Source organism: Corvus hawaiiensis, chromosome 8, assembly GCF_020740725.1.
Source record: "Corvus hawaiiensis isolate bCorHaw1 chromosome 8, bCorHaw1.pri.cur, whole genome shotgun sequence".
Taxonomy (NCBI): Eukaryota; Metazoa; Chordata; class Aves; order Passeriformes; family Corvidae; genus Corvus; species Corvus hawaiiensis.
In genome coordinates, this window is record NC_063220.1 from 10,811,289 (window position 1) to 10,831,555 (window position 20,267).

The 20,267-nt window shown below is 39.8% G+C and overlaps 1 long non-coding RNA gene across 4 annotated transcripts; it reads left to right on the forward strand.

Annotated features, from left to right (window-relative positions):
• The first annotated feature begins 4,614 nt into the window (after nucleotides 1-4,614).
• On the forward strand, nucleotides 4,615-8,995 carry LOC125329521. 4 transcript variants are annotated; one of them, XR_007205191.1, is made up of 5 exons: nucleotides 4,615-5,096; nucleotides 6,977-7,114; nucleotides 7,563-7,740; nucleotides 7,908-8,013; nucleotides 8,761-8,995. It is a non-coding gene; the product is annotated as an uncharacterized LOC125329521 (long non-coding RNA). The 4 variants fall into 4 exon arrangements; XR_007205190.1 differs by having other exon boundaries at nucleotides 4,615-4,801; nucleotides 4,895-5,096; nucleotides 7,563-8,013; XR_007205189.1 differs by having other exon boundaries at nucleotides 7,563-8,013.
• The last annotated feature ends 11,272 nt before the right edge of the window (nucleotides 8,996-20,267 follow it).

The window sequence follows — 20,267 nt, forward strand, 5'->3', positions numbered from 1 at the left end:
AGAACCAAGCACTAAAGAAAGAAAAAGGCTTCCATATTTGAACCTCACACAAATAAAGCAACAGAGGGAGTTTCTGTAAGTAAAATTTTCATTGTGAAATCACAGGAATTTCTCACAGTCTAGACAGCCCCTAACAGAAATACCCTGAGCTTCCCACCCAGACTTTCTGGGTGCTCTAAAATGTGCCTCCATGCTTAGCTCAACCTACCCAAGAAAATAAGCTGATTCCACTTTTCTCCTATTTATAGGCTTTCTGGCCATACAAACACCCTTCACTGTGTAATGTATTTCTTTTCCTCCTCTGGCTACTGTAGCAAAAAGGATAGCTGCTTTGTATTGTGAGCCTGGTAACAATGTTCTTACTACACTGTCGCAGGCAAAGTACCTCAGACACAGTATGTATGACTTGGGGTAGCTTTCTGTATTTGTGTTGTTATTGCTATTCCCCAGATTTTGGCACAGAAAGCTCGGACAAGTTACTAAAAGAGCTCCTTAGTGGCTGTTTCTGCACAAGGATCTCACTGCAGAATTGGAAGTAAGTGATGCGGCTGGGGTTGTGTAAGGAGACAGGGCAGTGTTGGGAGGGGATGCCTGGGTGTTGGTCATACCTGACCGCTGTGAGAAGAGAGTCTGAAAACACCTTATATGTGAGTATGGGGGTAGAAACATGAACTTAGAGTGGACTTAATCATCTGATCATGTGACACTCCTTCACAGGCAAAGCAAACCTCATCCTTCTGCTGGGGAAAATTATTCAGTGTCTTGGCAACTCCTTGCTCTCACTGGTCTCATTTTTGCTGTGGTGCCTGGCTCAGCAGCCACCTTTGCTAGGCTAATAGCAGCAGGGGCCCGTGACACACATGATTAGAAGGAGCATTTTGGTGCGTGCAGCTCTGCCAGCCGCTGCCTCAGCCTGAGCTCGAAGCCTTGCACGCCAAGCTGGGGCTGCTGCTAACTGAATATGTAAAAGTTTAGCTGCAAGCCACTGCAAGGTTTATAATTGCTTATTGCATTAAGTCAGATGCTACCACGGAGCATGCTGTGTATTACTTTGATTTTATTAAAATAGAAAAGATGAGATGACAAATTAAAGAAAAATGAAGGGGATTATCATGACTCCAGGTTAAACATAAACAGCAGGATTCAGAGAGCTCCTGGAGAACAGAGCTCCTCTTTCAATAAAATCTCTCCATTTATAAAACATTTAAAAAGAAAAGGGGGAAATATCTATATGCCATATCAGGGAAATTGCCTTTAAATGGTATGTTTCTCAAGAGTTTCTAGGAGGCATTTTTAGCTCCCCAAGAAACAGAGCCATTATTTTCATGCTAATGGTAACTGAAATAAAAATCGATGGAGGGAAAATGTAAAATTTGGCTCTGCCATACAATCTGGGTTGGATTGGAATATGTATCTACTCTTTATTGGAAGTTTTCTACTGGCTAGTGGCAACTCTTTAAAGGAAATATTTGTTTTACTTTGTTACTTGATGATAATTATTGTCAAGTGCAGGAGTACTGTGAAAGGTGAAAGATTTGGTTTATTTCATTTTCCTTCTTTGATTTTTGTTGCTTTATTTTCTCTCTAGTAATCTAAATAATGACAATAAACACAGGAAAAAACCCTCAGGTAACACAAATGAAATGTAGGAGATGTGTTTTTATAAATGAGAGTGCAAATGTCACACTGGTAAAACTAGAAAGAGATGTGTGAGTCCTTAGCTCCCCTGAGCTGGAGGGGAAGGCTCAGGGGATTTGAATTCTGAGTACTGCCCAAAAAAAGAGCTACAATGGAAACCTTGGTTTTCCTTAAGAACAAAAAGCAAACCCTCACACCCACTAAAACACTTCTCAAAACCTGGTTAGAAGGCCTTAACTTTGACCCCTATTTTTGTTTTAATGCTCTTAGGAAAAGAATAAATCAAATGTGTTTCAATTCAAAATATCTGACAGGGCCATGGCAGGGTATAATCTGCAAGCAAATGTCAGGTGAAATTGTTTGGTGGGAGCCAGAATCACCCTCTGCAGCACCAGAATGAGGGAGAAAAAAAATGGAGAGAAAGGGAATAAAATTATTCCCAAAGGTGCTCAACAATCTGGGGACATGCTCAATGTTTAAATTTGTTCCCACTGAAGCACTTTCACCAAAGGCAGCCAGACTAGAAGGCTGATGTGATCTTCTTCCCTGTTATAATAATGCCATGATGCATGCAAGTTCATTTGTGGTCTGACTCCACATCTAAGATGTTTTATCACAGGAATGCCCCATTTTTTCTTTTTTTTTTTTTTTGGTGTAAAGGAAGATCACAGTGCTCACTGGGCTGGGTTTTGCAGTCTGTTCCAATAACTCGTGTGTTCTCCGTGGTGTACCAGCTCTGGCTGTGGGTTAATAGACAGCTGCCTTCTGCAGCAGACTGCAGCAAATGAGCCAGCCTCATATGCTGGAAAAGAGTATAAAATAAGAGCATTGGTCACATGTGTTTGTGCTTGAGGGGAAAAAATAGTGCAGTTTTTTTGGTCCTATGCTCAAAACCTCTGGGAGCTTGGCCACGAGTGTCCTTGGAAGAATGTGGTGTTGGTAGACTGAGGCACACGGGTGAGGGCTGTATTCACTGATGTTTTTAACCACTACATTGCCCAAAACTTCACTTTGGTATCTTTCACTATAAGTTAATGAAGCATTTCTATGAGTTCTCTAAGATTTGTCAGAGGATCATTGCCAGGAGTGACTACAGCTGCAAATTTAATAGTCTGCTCCTGTATCCTAATGCAAATGCTGAAAGCCTGTGGAGCAGGTGAGCTCATCATTTATCTGCAGAAAAGTTCACTTGCAGTCAGTGTGCTTATAAATCTTCACCTCCTGAGCAGCTTTACAAGTGTTTCTGAAATATTCAAAACATTTTTTATCCAGTACACTTTTCTGCTGTGTTATTTAGATACTAGATTCACACCAGTGGACCTGTCTCAGGTGACTATTTGTGTTTTGCTTTCTATGCCTGGTATAAAACATTCACGGAGTTCATTAGAAGAAAATGCTAGATCATTTTCTTAAGAAGGATATTCCAGGGTCTGGTAATAATTTCTCTGGATATGATCTGAATATCTGGAATATGGGATTTGCTTGGATAGGTAAACAGCATTTTGAACACTTCTCTGAACTATTTGAATTTTTAAGGCTCATCTCTTAACTGGAATAAAGATCTTAAAAGCTTGCTTAAAATATCAGACCAACCACTGGATTTGAGAAACATAGGAGCACCCAACAGCATCACAAAGGAATATCACCCATTCCTAGCGAGCAGCTTGGCTCTCTCCTCCCTATTTCTGTCACAAAAGCTCTAAATAACAGTGTTTGTCCAAAAATGAATGAAAAATATGCAGAGAAAGGAAGGGTCTTTTCTGAAGCATGCTGTAACTAGGAAGGACACTTATGCAAGTCTTTGGAGAGGAAGGGGTTATGTTGAATAACTCAGAATCAACAGCTCTGTTGCTCGTTTCGCAGCTCCCACACCTAGCTCTGAAAATGTAAATTCTTTGTGTCCATCGTCAGCAGCTTTTGTTTGAACCCAGATGAAATATTGTAAAGTTTTCAAAACAAGTTTTGAATTTTATCTTGATAAAAGACATTCTCCCATCCTCACAAGTTCAGAAATAACCTCCCTTTTCCTGCTCAAAGCCATATGCTGCTGACAGCCATGCCTGATTATGTGATTCTCTTTCCAGAGCCTCTTCTTTTTTGGAAATAAAAAGAAATTTCCTTGACTGAAGTAAAAAATAGGTTATTTCCCCCATTAACAAAGAGAATACTTTGTCTGTAAAACCAAAATAAACAGAAACCGATGTCAGAGCTACACTCAGCACGCATTTCTACTCTTGACACTCTTAAGATGGCTTTGCATTGAATTCTGAAGTTGACAATAGAATAATTTCAACATTTGTAATTTTTTCCAGTGCTTTTCAATGTGTTAGCAGTAATACTTCCTAGACTGTACTTCCTGGGAGTAATGATTCCTTATAAATGAGCTCATTGCAGTATCTGTCCTGTCCTTTTAGCAAAGAGAAGATAAAATCCTGATGTCTGGATATGAATCAAAGCCCTTATGTAGATAGTGCTGGCTGCATATACATTTATGGAGAGGTTTACTTCCCCATTGTCTTTCAATCGCCTGAAGATGTGAGCTGTGCATGCTTGTTCAGAACAGCAGTAAATCTCTTCTGTCCTTTCTCTCTATTTCCCTACACTTCTGGGGACTTATAAAAAACCCTAAACAATGGAGAAGTCTTTAGCCAGTATTTCTGAATTGGGTGGAATCAGAAACTATCTGCAGTTGCTGCAGTAAAACCTGGACTCCTTCATTTTCCAGACCACCAGAACTTTGCCATATCAGATTTCCAGATTAATTGTTGTTACATTACAGCCAAACAAATGAGAAGAGTCCACTTAGTAGGGCAACCAGAGAGCTGAAGGTGTGGCTCCTTTCTGCACTGAAGGGAAGCAGAAATTTTTTTTTTTTTCGTGAGATGGGAGCATTCCTCCAAGTGCTGGTTTTTTTTTTTTTTTTACCTGATGGGAAATGTAATTTGCCTTTATTATATTGTATTTGAAAAGAAGCAATTTGTCTTACTAATCCAAAATATTTTGACTGCCTCAGAATTAAATGCTTCAATAGCATTTTGATTTTTTGTTTTCACCAAAAGCTTCAACAAAATGAACCTTTTCCTGACAGCCCCTCCTGCTGAGTAGGCATTCTGTCCAGGGAAACTCTTCTGTCATGGTGATTCTGCTCAGCATTAAATTTCAGGTCAGATGTCTTCCTGCTTGCTCCTAAAACAACTATACTAAGTCCAGGTCAAAGACCTCTTCCTTTTGATGCTTAAAATGCCTTTGGATACAGGATGACTCTTGACCTACAGCTCCAGGGTGGGAGGAAGAAATGAAAATGAAAGAATAAGAAATTATTTTGTCAATACTTCATCTGGAATTTTGGACTAAGAGTAGTCTCACTGGAAAATCAGTGACCTGTGGGTCAATATCCGTGATTTTGGAGGTGCTCCCACCAAATCATCAGCTACCTTGACTGCAATGTCTTAATTGTTGTGAGTATATCCCTTTCCTCTAATGCTTTTTGCCCATGGTTATAACACACTCTTGTTATGTGCCAGAGAGATAATGATGTGTCTTCAGATAAATACAGTACTGGCTGTAATTTTGCTAGAACAGTTTAAACCAGTTCTACCTTCTCCCTGTAAATGTTTCTGAGCTAGTCTTAAATTACCATATCTTAGGGATAGTATTCAAATGATGGCTATTTAAATGAAAAGTATTTTTCCATCATATTAATACGCTCCAGACAGTGCTGTGTTCAGTGGAGCAGCAATAAACTCAGGAATAAAGCCTGGAAACTAAAATAATAGAGAAACTGAAATTGAAAATGTGAAAATCCATGCAAGTTTAAATTTAGGAAGATCACCAGTAAGTGAAAGATCTCATCTTAGTTTTGCAGTCAGCCATGAGTGAAGCAAGAAAACATGGTGAACATCAAAAAAATTTAAAAAATTCTCAAACCAAACAAAATCCCAACTTTCTCCCCCTGCTCAGTTTCACATTGGGTGCTATCACAGGTAAATAAAAATTCCCATTCTCTACATCAATAACATTTTTTCCACCTTGTCAAGATGCTTTTAATGTAAAAGGAGAAAAATCTTTAACATTCTCTAAAAAAACCCAAACAAACAAAAAACCCACTGCAAAATGTATAGAAATTGCTCATGATGTCTTGTTCATTTTGAATTAAGTCCATAAATGAATAAAACAGAAGTGAATTTGCTCAAGAATATCCATTACTGTCTATTTTGTTGAGATGATTTATGCCAGTAGTATGATGCTTTTCCTTCTTTAGGTCCTTCCAGAATATGTTTTACAAAACTGTTGCATAAAAGATCTACTTTCTGTTTTGAGTGAGAAATAATTCCATTGTGAAAAGAGGAGGGGAAAAGTTTCTAAACCTCTCCAGGTGGAAAATAATTCTAAATTTAACTTTACTAGTCACAGTGGTTTTATTAATACAGATAAAATAAAATAAAAAGTGAGGGAGAGAAGGACAGAGAGAGAGAGAAAAGAAATTCAAAAATCAATCCTATTTCTGTGAAGACTACTTGGTGACTTGCATAAAACAAAATTAATCTTGTTTGGAAACAACAGGAAGTACATAATAGAAAATAAGGGTAAGATTGATCCTGAAGTTATCTTTGTTGCCAAGCTGCTTATACACAAAAGAGGGGAAAAATATTCAGCTCATCTCTGATGAATTATTAATGTTTCCTTTTTTTTTTTTTTACAATATTGTTAATGTTTGTGGCAAAAGAAAAAGATCAAAGCAAGTGTATATTCAGCAGCACAGGCTTGGTACAAAAATCTTCTACCACTGGAATAAACATGATTTTTTTTCCTATTAGTAGTATATAATAGTATTCTATTCCATATGTTGTAAAAAGTTAGATTTGTTCCGTATTTCCAGCCGAAGATTTCTGCACAAAATGTGCCAAAATATATCCTTAGCACAATCAAAAAACCATCAGTTTGTTTTCAAGCTGATTGGAAAGAAGCTGGGGTTTAGCTCTGTATAATCAAGAGGAATTACAGCCTGCAACACAAAAATAATGGTTCTGGCACCAAGTGAGGATACAACTCTAGTCAGACGTGCAGCCTGCAGATCCCTCGTGTCCCTCAAAAGAGCAGCTACATAATTATTCACTTCAATGCAAGCACTAAGAGTATTTTTCATGTTTGATGCAACTGAATCCTGTGTCAGCTGCAAGGCCCAGTTTCCTACTTGGCATGGGGAGTTGTTCCATTAAGTTGTTTTGCTCCCCAGGAGCTTTGTTGACAGCTACTCCTCTTCTCCTGTACTGACTCTGATGAAGAGTTAATCTTTCTCTTTCTCTCCTGTTCAATATTTTCCCTGCCTGATGGACAGATTGGCTCTCGAGGTTTGTAATGAACAGTGGCACCCTTCAGCTGGAGGTGACTGGTATTGAGCCTGCCTTGGGCTGGGAATAACTTGAGAGACTCCACGCAGTCTTTACCCTCTGATAGCTCCTGGGTGACGTCTCAGGTATGACTCCTATTCTTAATCACCACATCTTGAAACCTGACCTTACAGCTGATGGTAATCTCTATAGATATGCTCAGCCAGAGGCTGGGAATTGGACGTGGAGACTGAATTACCCTTTGCCTCTGGAGGAGGTGACTCCAAAGCCTGCACAACTGCAGTGACAGGTGGAGTGCAATGGTGGAACTTTGCAGCCTGCCCTATCTTTGCCTGGTGTACTGGGAGCAGCTACGGTCAGTGTGGTGTGTTCAGCCATTTCATCAGAATAAACTGCAAAGAAATATTACCTTTTTTTTCCTTGCAGTTTACTTCATTCAGAAAGTGCAGTTATTCACTGCTTTTGGCTGGGGTAAATTCAATTTTCTCTACAGTAGCTTGCACGGTGCAATGTTTTGGACTGTGACCTAAAGAGTGTTGATAACAAAGGGATGTTTTCGTTATTGCTGAGCAGGGCTTGCATGAGCATCCCAGCCTTTTCTGCTTCTCACATCCCCACCAGCGAGGAGGCTGTGGGTGCACAAGTAGCTGGGAGGAGACAGCTGGGACAGCTGACCCCCAAGTCACTAAAGGGATGTCCTACACCATGTGACATCATGCTCAGTATATAAAGAAGTGGGAAAAAGACAAAGGTGGGCAGAAGTTTGTCTTCCCAAGTAACCATGATGTGCCATGGAGCCCTGCTGTCCTGGGGTGGCCTGCTGGTGGGAAATAGGGATTGAATTCCTTACTTTGCTTTGCTTTGCCTATTCAACCATCTTTATCTCAACCTATGAGTTTTCTCACTTTTGTCCTTCAGATTCTCTCCCTGATCCATTGTGGTGATGTTGTATTTAACAGGCTTGGTGGATTGCCTTTGAAATATCATGTACCAGAAATGACACAGAGGCAAATAGACTCATAAGGTATGAACCGTAGTAGGTCATCTATGCCTCTCCAGGTTTTTTTGGAATGCAAGAATAGAGGAAACCTGGATAATTTCAGAAAGGTAATAAGTGGAATTCACAGAAAAGAGCCTATTAATACAGACCATGAGAATCTCAGATACCCCTCTTCCAAACTGTTGTACACAATCTTTGTGCCTTTGGAACCAATTCTGGCTCAAGGAGAAATCAGTCTTTCAGATGTACATGACTTTTGAGTGTTCTTTAGTTTAACTGTCATAAAGAGACTGTGTAGCTCTTTGAAATGATGTTAGAAATCATTTTGCCTAAGTGACAATGACATCACTTTCTGTCTCTTTTATCTTGCAGTTCTCTGAAAGGTCACAGTGTAATTTATGAAAATCATGATTTTGTCCTTTTCCTGATTGATTTTTCTACTGTTGATTCTTTTCTGTATTGAATTATGCCACTTCTTTTATCTTTTGATTAATTTTCCTCCTTTTCACACCAAGTCTATTGTGGGGATTTAATTACAGCAGACTTGTAATTGCTGATTTGTTTTTAACTGGAAGTGTGTAATTGCTATATTATCAAGTAATTCAGTCACACTATGTAAAACTCAACATATCAGATGCTAATCTGGCTTTATTGGAGATACCATTTTCCTTGTTTTGAAAGTGATTATTCCCCTCTCTACCGCTTGCATGGTTTCCTTCTAATTCTTTCTTGATACAAGGTGTTGTTTTATCTGTTTCTTTCTTTCTTTAGACTCAGATGGTATAAGGCTCCTTCTCTTTCCATGACCAGACCATTTGGGAATTTTCTTTCTGCTTTTCCATCGTTTGCATCAAATGAAGTTGAGTTCTTGACCACCAGATTGTACTGATATATATTGTTAACAATTCAGAAGATGCCGAAAATTCTTCAAGGTCTTCACTAAGATTTCCAAAAAAGCAGAAAGGATTGTTCAGCTTATTTTATTATAAAAATTAAAGAACCTTAAAATCAATGCCGTGTGTTTAACTTCTTAAAATCAGTTTCTTTTTATGCAGTTTTTCTAGTTTATTGTGTGAAAACCTTGTCCTTACAACCTTTACTTTAAAGTCTTCAGGAGTGTTTTTCAGCTTTCCTATGATGCTCTCTCCTTCCAGTCTTCCACAAAGTCTACCACTCTTATTAACACTACTCAGTATTTCCTGTGCCTGTGGACAGACCATAAATAGAACTGTGGCTAATCCCCAGTCCAAAATTACATATTTTGTGCAGTCTTTTGGCAGTTTCAATATGGATTGTACACCCCTGTCATTTAAGAGAAGATACATTGGAGCAGAAGTGATGCATGAGCAAAAGCTACTTAAAAGGACAGCACAGAAGCAAAAGCCATGTGGTGAGGTTATGGTTCAATGATAAACCCTTTTAAATCAATCTCTCCTTCTCTTTTGCCAATTTCTAATCTGAACACTACTGCTGGATTGCAACTTTATCATGTTAAAAGGACATACCTTGATGCTATAAACTATGTCTAAATATACATTAAGTAGTTACACGTTTCCAAGTGCTCGAGCCAAATGAGAGTTATTATAGATTCTGTTTCCCATTCTAAATAGATTTGAACCTTCATTAGTTTCAAATGTAAGATTGGGGTAAAACCTATCACAATTACTAAGTGAAAAGCAGTTGTCAAGCCTTGGTCTTGTGCAGAGATGGACATAGCTGGCAGAGCCAAGGGAGGGGAATGTGGGAATAAAGGGAGTGTGGGTGAGCCTGGTAAATGGCCCTGCTGTGGCTGCTGGAAGGAACAGATGTGGGGAGTGCTCTGTGCTGCCTCAGTGCTGGCAGGGTGAACCCTCACAGCTTGAGGCAATAAACCAAATGGTGGGTGACACAGGGAAGTAGGTGAGGCACTGAGAGTGACGAGAGTTGGATGCAGGTGCCTGCTGAGCCTCAGCCCTTCCTCCTTGACAAATCGTTTACTCTCTGTGGGTGTGATTCATCTCATCCAACTTTAGTGATCAAAAGTAACTGTTGAGCTACCCATGGATTTTCTGTTATGCATCGACTGAAGGGAAATGTGTACCAAAAGAGGACAAAGGCAGGTAGGACAAAGTTGTTCTGTCAGGTTAAACTGCTGGAGAGAGAAGCAATAGCTGAAAACCAAAGATCTCTGGCACCAGTGGGGGTGCTTTTCATTTATTTTCATAGATTTTCTGGGCTAAGACTGAAGGTCCCTTTCTTAGGCTTGGGAAATAGGTATTTACCCATGGGGCAAATCTGTCCAGGCAGTTCTTTCTTTTAGTCACCTAAAATAGATTCTTAAGGACCATTCCTGGAATGGCTTTTCTATCCTCTCCATTGCCTTGGAGGCTCAAAGAGAAGAACTCTACCTGCAGGTTTCTGTTTCTCAGGAAGAGACTGCTGTGGCAGTCAGCAAAGAATTTTCTCAGAATTTTTCCTTTTGGGGAATGAGTCTGCCCAGCCTAGCAGGAGAGATTGGGTGAACCACTGCTCCAGAACATGTTAGATGCGGGTCAAGCCAGACCTGAGAACTGGCCTGAAGCATCTCTCTGGACAAAGAGGTCCCTGGCTCGGTGACAGGTAGGGAAGAAAGCTGCCAAGTTCAGCCACGCTTTGGAGTGTGATAATTAGTGCTGTGATGCATCTGTCAAATCCTATAGAAACCAATATTGACATCAAAAATTAATTACACATGAAATTTAGTGGACAGGTATTGTTTTGGGGTACTGAAATACCCCAGATATATGTGTGCTCATATATGCCTCTGTGGGTATTTTATATATTTATTTATAGACACACATCTGGAAAGTGACCTTTTACTCATGTAGTTTTGGTCCTGAGAATAAGGAGAAATTTTCTGAATCAGAGTATGAATTGCTAAGCCTTTTTTTCTAAATAATTTGTTGTATTTTGAAAGGTGTGTGAAACATTCTGCTCAAAGTCTAATTTTATAGGAAAAAACCCTACCCAACTGCTGTATTTGTCAAGGCTGAAAAATTGCTTGTAAACCTTTTATCCAGGAGGCGATCTGCATGTTGGGGGAAGTGTGGAAGCAGTAAGAGAGAGAAAAATAAAACAGATGGAATTGCAATCTGAAGAGAAATGTTTTGACAAAGACTTTTGAAAGGTTTTACCTTCACTTCAGTGCAGGATTATAAAAGCTCTTAAATATAACAAAAAAAAAGAAAACAACTTTAAAATGGAGTAGTTATCCTGCAAGGATTATAAAGACTTTTGGTGGACTTTCAGGTAAAACATTTTATTTCCAAATGCTCTGATAATCTTACCTGCCAGCTAGCAGTTCATGTTGATGGCAGATTAAGTTTGTATGACACAAGATAGTTCTGGAAGAGATGCATCAAGTGGAAAGATCATTGCCATGTTCAGCAATGGTGTAGAAGCAGTTTGAGTTTAGCATGATTACTCTGGTCTCAGTATTGGTCCTCACTTTCACAGCTACCTCAGGTTTCAGTTCACTAAATAGTGCTTTGAGATCCTGACACACCTTCAAACCTGAAACAAGCACATTACAAATTGCTCTGTGGTTTGTGGGTGAGTTTTTTTGGTTTTGTTTTCATTTTTGTTTTGTTTGTGAACCAATATAAATCAGAGTATGTGGAGCACTGCAGTACCAGGAGGTCCTGTTGTTCTGAATTCATGAGAACTCAAGGAGGTTGCCCCACACTGAGGGGTCTGAGGGTTAAAGGCCCATTAGTGATTAGCAGGGCCATGTGGAGTGGGGCCACTGGAGGTGGGGGTGGGACATATGAGAAACTTGGGACAGGACTGGGAGTGAACCATTTGAAAACCATTTGAAAAGCAAACAATATGCAAGTGCTAAACTGGCAACTTGCCTCACAGAACTGATGTGGCCTGATCATTCTCATCCCTGCAGCGTTTCAGCAAAAGCTAAATTGGAAAAATTTACCTCCTGTGTTTATGACTTTCACCAAAGTTTCCTAAATATTAGTGTGGGAGGTAGAAAAGCTAATTTTTCCCCAACATTTTGTAATGATAGTTATTCCCTCCAGTAGTTCTAAGGAAAGAAACAATTTATCATCTCTGTGCTCTTCTCCAAATTATCATACCAGGGATGAGTATTAAAAAACCACCTCTCTTATTCATGAAAAACAAATAAGACATTTTCTAGTTCAATATTAAAAAAAGAAAAAAAAAAGTGTTGTAGTGAACTGAAATAACAAATGAGAAATTTATCTGAAGGGGAAGAATGTTTGGCAAAAGTATTGTGTTTATGACCTGCGTGGGTGGATTTGTCTTACTAATAATGTGGCTGACATACTGAGTAGACCTTTTGGAAAAGGAATAATATTGGTTGCCACTGACAAATGGTTTGAACTTACTTGGAAGAGAAATGGAGAAGCATTCCAACTGCACATTGAAAGTATGTGGTCCCGTTCTACGTTTGTTTGCAATTCCATAGAAACTCTGCAAGTGAGGCAGAATGGAGCTGGTTCTCCACTTGTCTGGAGATCCTCTGTCACATCAGATACTCACAAACTAATATCATGGAGGACCCAAACTATTGAACTAAATGTGACACGTAAAAGGGCCAAGAGGCTGGACCCCTTCACAGGGTTCTTTGGGATGGTTGGTGGTTCCAAAGGATGCTTGTTCTTGAGCATAAATGACTCATGAGCATTTATCACAGGTTCTATGTAGCCCCAGTTAGACTCTGGTTCAGTTTTGGACTTTTTCTTGATGTTTTTGGGAACAAGCTGCTGTCTCTGCATCTTAATTCTTTGGAGATGGTGGCAGAAGAGCAGGGCGGATGGGATGACCATACCCACCTAAACTGCTAAATGAATTTAAATAGAATTTATTTTACCTTGTGAAATGGAGAATTTGTTGTACTTAGAAGGGTAATAGGTGCCACATTGCCCAAGCCAGAGCACCTCTGTGGAGAAATGTGCAGCCCTTGGGAACTTTCAGGCTAAGTAGGACAGTCAGATCTTGGGCACCTAAGTTCAGAGAAGTGGTCCAGAAAGCCTGGTCTCCCAATTCAGTGTGTGTGTGATGTTATGGCTTGGGTTTGTCAGAGGCCTTAAGGGGAATAGCCTTGCCCCTCATCCCCTTTTCTCATCACTCTTTTCTCATTCCCACTGAGACCCAGCCAAAACACAATGCATCCCGTCTGCAGGTGAAGAATGCAGTGAGCTGCCTGTGCCACTTCCCCCACACTCATATGCTGAAATTAATAGTATTGACTCTGTTATACCTCATTTTAGGAAAAACATCCCATAATTATGGGCCTAATTTCAACTTGATACCAATCACAAAAAGGGCAGCCAAGGTCAGGTCTTAATTTAGGCCAAGACTTCTGGATATTCATCTGCAATGTGTGGCAAAAGAAAGTGTGACTGTTCCGAGGCAGAGGCTGATGTGTGGAATAAGATCTGCTGTTGGGGAGAGGGCCATTCCCTGCAGGTTTTGTGCTCTCTTTTGTCCTGTGTGTCAACAGGTACGCACAAGTCCAACTCTGAGTTTCACCTTTACACTTTTCATGGGAGCTGTGCCCTTCTCATGGCAGCTACAGCTCACCCATAGGGTGGTAAATTGAATTTTCATATGTTTTTGAGAAGTGTTGATCCAGCTCTTGGGTGCATTAAGAGAGCTGGCCAAAAATCCTATTGACATTACTGGGGATGCTTGATAACTTGTGCTGTGGTAAGTGCTTAAGCCCTGATGCTCTATAGATCTAGGCTTAAACTGATACCATCGTGAGACATTAATAACAAGGTTCTGTCTATTAAATCATTGATCAGCTCTTGGGCTGTCAAAGCCCACAATATGGGAAAATTGCTGTCTGACAAATGAAAAAAGGTAGAGAAAGTAGAAGCTGAGCAACTCAACGTCTCTTGAAATCATCAGATTGATGGCTCGGTAGATACCTGGTAAAGATATGTTGTTTTGTTTTTTTTTTTAAGGACAAGAAAGGGCTTTGACAAAAATCTGTCTTTTAGGTGGATTTTCATGAAATGACTGGATAGAAAATAAAACCCTCATCCTAATAAAAGGAAGTGTTAGTTGGCAACATGATTATTTTCTATACCACTGATTACAGCTGGGACTGAATTGCTTGAAGCCCCCACCAACAGTCTTTTCAAGGCAGTTCTGTCTTGATTGTTTGTCCTCAGCCACCCCTCAGTTCTGTCGATGAGTTTTGGAAATGATTTGTCACGTTTTGCTTGTGATGACACAGCATCTAGAGCCAAGGATGCAGGTGTGGGTAAGAGGGTGCCTGGTTCCTGTGGCTAACAAGCCCACTGCTACTCTAACCTGCATCTGATATGGCTTCCATCAAAGGTGGCAAGGCAATGCTTCCTTGCCAGCAGGTCAGCAGTCCTGATAGCTATCAAAGGCCAGCAACCTGTCTATTAAAGACAGAGCAGGGATGGCTTCTGCTCTGTCTGCCTTTAAATCATTACCTTCACAACTAGCCTGGATTGTGGAGATACTGGCCTTAAGTTTAACTTCAGAATCAGCAAAAACCAGCCCTTTTCTGTTTGCTGGGAGGCACAATGAGTGATTGGAATATGTATAAAAATCACTTGCGGCTTTATGATGTGTGGATTAATGAAAGTATTAAACCATTCTAAATGATAGATAAGGAAATTATTTCCACTGTAGCTTGAAAGAAATAAAACTGCTCTGTCTAAAATTTAGGAGGTTTAAAACTTTGCAAGCTCATCAAAAGTACATGGGCAACAAAGAGGGGCAAGTTTACAACCATCTACGGATCACCCTAAAGTTTTAACATTCATCATTTTTCTGCTTCATTACTGTTAGTGTTTCCCATAAGCTTTGAGAAACAAGCTAATTCTTCCAGAAAAGAAGAGTAAATACAGGTCAGGCTAATATGCTTTTATGGGCAGTGCTGGGATTTTCCCATTTTATTGCCATTTTGCACTATTAATTTTATATCATTGACATTGTTGTCTTCATTTCTCATGTCTCACAGCCTTGAAAAGGATTTACTGTGCTGAGAAATTCAAGCGTGAACTGAAATGGGATGGAATTCAAATGTGGTTCAGTTGGACAGTACAAGTTCTATGATGTCACTATTTCTGGCTTTATAAAGGAGCAGAGCGTATCTTTTGGTGTTTTCATGTGCAGCTGTGATTGCATTTGATTGTGGCTTGTGTGTGCATGTGTTTGCATCAGAATACATGCAGCCAGGTGTGTACCTGCAGATGGGTGTGAGGTCTCTTGTGCAGTTGTCTGTATTCACAGGCAAATGTTGTCTTGTGAATGTATGATTCTGACTGTTTCTGTATGCTGGTACCGGTGTTTCCATGGAGGTATATTTTTATGTATTTTGACATAGAGATGTGTGGTTTCAAAAGAGGGAATGATGCTTTGTGCAGAGTGCCTGCAGAACTATTCATGCACGCCCTGCGTGTAAAGGGTTTGCTTGAGCATGGTAATTGCCAATAGAAATTCACACAATATTGAGTAGAAACAGATCATTAATCATTTGATTCAATCTTGGAGAACACCTGGAAAATGAAAGACATGGGTCTACTTATTGGTGCCTGGAGTTTTTCTTGTGGTCTTGAAAATAAGTCATAAATAGGTAATAGGCTGTCCTTAACCTGATGTGCTGGATAATGAATGCTAGAATGTGCTCGTTTATGACGTTTATGTAGAAAAATAGAGAGCAGCTGGTTTAAAAAGAGGCTGTCAGGTCACATATGAGGGGAGAAGTCATAGCCTCAGTGAACAAGTAGAAAAATAGGACTGAAGGGCAAGGGAAGAGGAGCAAGAAGTCAAGGTTCTTTGAGTGAAAGTCAAGAATAGCTACCTTTGGTTTCCCAAGAAACTGTTTGTTCCCTCCTCAGCTACTTCCCGCCTTTCACAAAACCCTTGTGTAGTTTTCTGATGCTCTAATGAATCACTCTGTCTATCCTTTTCAAGAACTAGAAGCCTCTTGACCTCTTAAATCCAAACTCAGAATTATAACTTTCTACTCTTCAAAGTACTAGTTAGTAAAGCTGAAGAATCATCTTCTGGACTCTGCAACCTCCTCGTATTGCCTGCTCTTGTGAATTTCTGTAATGCAAGACACGACCAAAATCAAAGCAGAAAAAAATAACTTCAGCTTTCAATTCCCATGCCCTTCAGAACACACACCACAGAATTCCACTCAGCAAACCCGCAGTCATGCCAGCATAATTGGCAATTATGAGTGGATCCGCACTGGTATCTTTAATACAACTAGAGTGACAAAAGGATTTCAAGCTGTGGCAAATCGTAGAATGGCCTGGGTTGGAAGGGACCTTACAGATCTTGTTCCAAACCCCCTGCCATGGGCAGGGACACCTTCCATGAGACCAGACTTCTCAGAGCTCTATTCAACCTATTGGACATTTCCACAGATCATCTGGGCAGCCTGGTCTAGTGTCTCATCACCCCCACAGTAAAGAATTTCTCCCTAATATCCAGTCTAAACATACTCTCTTTCAGCTTAAAGCCATCCCCCTGTGTCCTCTCCCTACATGCCCTTGCAAAAGTCTCTCTCCAGCCTTGCTGTAGGCCCACTTTAGGTACTGGAAGGTGCTGTAACATCATCCCAAAGCCTTCTCTTCTCCAGGCTGAACAACCCCACCTCTCTGCCATATCTCTGGGTATCATGGATAGAGAAGATCATTCTTAAAAAAAAAAAAAGACAAATTAGACCTTTATAAACTGTGATCAAGAAGAAAACTCTCCATCTCAGTCTTCTCCTTGCTGTAATATAAGGATTTACTATTGTTACAATGGTAGAATTTCACTACCTAGCAGTAGCATGACCAGGTCTTGACATTCAGGTGCATCAGAATTACATCAGCTATTTTTAAATTAATACACTCAAATTAGATGATTTTTGGCTGATTAATAATATTTAATTTCTAAGCAATAGTTCAGTTACCTTAACAGAATTTAATGTTTCTTGTTCTTTGCTGCATCTCTCTTAACCCTACATAGCACTGGATGAAACCATGAGAATATTACATTATATTGATGTCTGAAGAATTCTACAGTTATCACAATAGTAGTGTCCAAAATCCTGACATGCATGCTCCCTTGCCCCTCATTAACAATAACTTTCCAGCTGATCTGACCTCTCCGTATGCTGGGTCCTGTCCTTCACCTTCTGCTTCTCATTGTGGAGACTTCAGTTGATTTCCGTTTTAATTAATTTTATCTAATGCTTTTCAGAGTCTTATCAGTAATTAATTAATAGGGGTGCTCTGCTCAGCTTGTCTATCACAAGACAAGCAGATTCTTAGTCTGGCCCGGCTCACCCAGTTACATCAGCCTTCATTATTTTAGTGATCAGAAATTTCTTGAAGAAAACACATAGAGTTCATTAAGCAGACTGTAGCATCCAGTCTGCAGTGCCTGTTGAATGCCAGGGAAATAACTGAAGGTGGTGTTGTCTTGATTAAATGATTATACATGAGATACTACTTGAATGTTCTAAAAAAATATTTATTTTCCTTTTTATACTTTAGATTCTCAAATTAAAGATGGCTCTATCCTTGAAATCTGGTATGTTTGAAACTTTTCACAGGCAAGCTGGTATTAATTCAGAGGATCCACTACTTATAAAAGACATGAACTGAAGTGGGAAATGAGCGTGGTGTGAATTTCTGCAGGGTAGTCTGTGTGGGTCATGGTGTCTCTGAGAGGGGCACAGCAGTGAGACAACAGCAAAGCAGAGGTAGAAGCAACAACTGTCATACTAAACTGTGCAGAGAAGAAGAACTGCAGAATCTGCAGTTGCTCTTGGGTTAAGAGAAAATACCTTCACAAACCTCCCGCAAGAAAGGAAGTATCAGTGAGTTTATGGTGCCTGCTGCAAAAGATCTGAATGCAAAACACTTTCTGTTCCATGCCAAATTCAAAGTCAAGCAAAGTTTTTGTTTTTGTTTTGGGGTTTTTTTTTTGTTTTGTTTTTTATTTTGGTTAAAACAAAATTCAATGCATGTGGTAAAATGGTTAATATAAATGTCACTTATAACCAAAAAAACCCCAGTTCTAACAGAACTGAAATATTCCAGCTATCTGTTCAGCTTTTAGAAATAAAATGAAAGGATATTTTAAAAAATGTCACTCTGAAAAAGTGGTGTCTGAAAAAATCAAACCACAAAAAATACCATTCAGAGCAATTCAGCAGGTAGTTACAGTGTTAACAAGATCATCACACGCTTGCAATATGGTTTAGTTTTATCAAACCTGACACTGTGACCAAAAATAGTTTGTGTGATAATAACTTTTTCATCTCCACGTTTCAGCAAAGAAAATATTTTAGAAACATAAGTTCAGTTGGCTTTGAGGCAGGAGACATCCTGTTGTCCTTCACCTCAACTTAATTTGCAACACTAGGAGAGCTGCAGCCACGGACATCAAGTAAATGCTTTTACTATCACGTTGGACTCATGTGGGCAGAAGTTTCCTGCTCCCATCACATCAGAGAGTGGTAGGGAACTTTTTAAGTGCTGCAACAATCCCTGGTCTCTGTACTTAATGCAGAAAGCAATTTTATGTCCCTTTATATGATATCACGTGCTCAGAATCAGCCCAACCTAGCTGTATTTTATGGAGATGCTCTTTCCTGCACATTGGTCAGTAATTTTTTCTCCTTGGCTTGTCATTTCTGACTGGTCATCTGTTATGGGTCTTGAGTAAAATTTCTCCTCTGCTTGGAACAGGGGGTGAGGTATATATCTGCAATCTGGCTGGAAAACGATGTAGTGTGAAAATGAACCTATTATATGGGGTATGCTGAGCCCAGACTAAAGTTATTTATGAGGCTATGCTAGGTTCTTCCAAGTGCATTTTTTCTTTGACAGGGATGTTCATACTTTCTCAGCTGAGGGTCACACTGGCAGTTTTCCAGGTATCTTTGGGTTACATGGGTTATTGAGAAATAAGACTTGAAAGCAGCCAGCTTGTTTACTGAGCCTGTGAGGTGCCCCACAGGCAATGTCAGTTTTTGGTCTGTTTAGGAGTCCAGGGGAGGGCATACAAGAACATCTAGGTCATACAAACGACACTTAGAGTGCCTCAATGGGCCTGATTTTAAAAATGAATATCTTCAATGGATTTTTGGATACCAGTGGCTTACCATGGAGATCAAGGATAACTAGAAAGAAGCTAATGGTTTGTGTCTTAAGTTAACCATGCTCCAAAACCCCAGGAGGGGTTCTTGCTAAGACTACAAGACACCCCTGAGACTTGTAGTTTGGATCAGGATTAACCTCTTAAAAACACCAGATCAGATCTCTTCAATCAAGCCTCTAACCTTATTATCCTCTATAATGTGGTTCTGCTGTCTGCTCCTCGCATTCTTTCTCCTCCATTGTCCATTCAGTAACAGAGCTCACATTTGACAAAGGGAAAGAACCCATTTGGGATTCACTGGTCACTGCCGCAGATCAATGGCGTTTACCCAGGGAGATGTCAAGTGGTGTCACAGAGGTGGAAGAAGTGATTCTTAATTCATTGAGGTTAACTTGTGAAATTAGCCTAATTTGCAATTTATGGCCCTTGACCATCATGTATTGGCCTGTGTAAAAAAATTCCTGCTGCCAGCATGATAATTATAACTCTTCAATAATGTAAAAAGATTTTTTTTTTCTCCTTCTTCCAGCATGCTAGTACACTGCTTTCTTCCCATGCCAAGTGAAATTTAACCCTTTTTGGAGCATTCTTTATTAGCCTGGCTTTCCTCAAATCTCCAAGGATGTTAGCTCAGGTTTAATATTGTCGTACTAGGATTTGATCTTACATGCTTAGGATAGACACTTTTGCAGCTCTGTACCACAGACACAGCTTAACAGCAAGCTTAGACAGTTTCTGTGCAGCTAAAATGAAAATAGGAGAAGTGCAGGTGTTGGCACGGGCTGTTGTTATGAGTGGGGGATTTAATTTCCAAACTAGATCCTTTGACACTTTGACAGGTCACTTAGTCACAGATGCAGATGAATGTAATTACACCCAGCAAGTGATTGCCGAAGTTCTTTTATTGATATGCATGCAGGAGTGCCATTAAGATGGGTTCCTTTTTTCTTTTCCCTTGAAAAAATATTCTCTTAGGGATTTATATGCCTTGAGTCAACTTGTCAACCATTATAACAGGAATGCCATGGAATAACTAATGTGGAGGAGGTTTAGTTGAATGCAGGGAGAGGTGGAGAATATTTTTGCTTATGAAAATAAGTCAGAAAATGTTTCCTCTCTCTCTCCTTCATTCA